The following is a 401-nucleotide window of genomic DNA, read 5'->3' as shown; positions in this document are numbered from 1 at the left end:
TTCAGAGTAAAACCCATGCCATTTTTTTCAGGTTACAATAAGTATGTGCTTTTCTGGGGGCTAGAACTTCCTGTCCAGTCTATTGTTTTTCTTTTCCTGGAGCGGTTGACTCTCTCTAGATTTACTTTATATTAGCAGAGAAAGGTTCTCCTCTCCAGGAGTGAGGGTTAGCTTTGAAGAATCCTCCATTCTTGTCTCTGTGTTGTTCTCATTTTCTTCAGCTTCTCTGTAGTTTCTAGTTTTCCTCTCAGGTCCTTCCCATTTCTTTTCTTTACTAAGAAATATGGAACATTATACCATTTTGTATGTCATCTTTTCACAGGGGTTGTGCTGATCTTTTTCTGTATCATTATGATTTTAGTATATGTGCTGCTGAAGGGAGCACTTGTTAGGCGTTTCTT

The 401-nt window shown here is 38.4% G+C and overlaps 1 non-coding gene across 1 annotated transcript; it reads right to left on the bottom strand.

Annotated features, from left to right (window-relative positions):
* Positions 1 to 277: 277 nt before the first annotated feature.
* Positions 278 to 385, bottom strand: LOC111812156. Its single transcript, XR_002817735.1, has one exon. It is a non-coding gene; the product is annotated as a U6 spliceosomal RNA (small nuclear RNA).
* Positions 386 to 401: the final 16 nt, after the last annotated feature.

This window comes from Octodon degus, unplaced genomic scaffold, assembly GCF_000260255.1.
Source record: "Octodon degus isolate 3935 unplaced genomic scaffold, OctDeg1.0 scaffold00114, whole genome shotgun sequence".
In the NCBI taxonomy this organism is placed as follows: domain Eukaryota; kingdom Metazoa; phylum Chordata; class Mammalia; order Rodentia; family Octodontidae; genus Octodon; species Octodon degus.
This window is presented reverse-complemented; position numbering and strand designations above follow the sequence as displayed.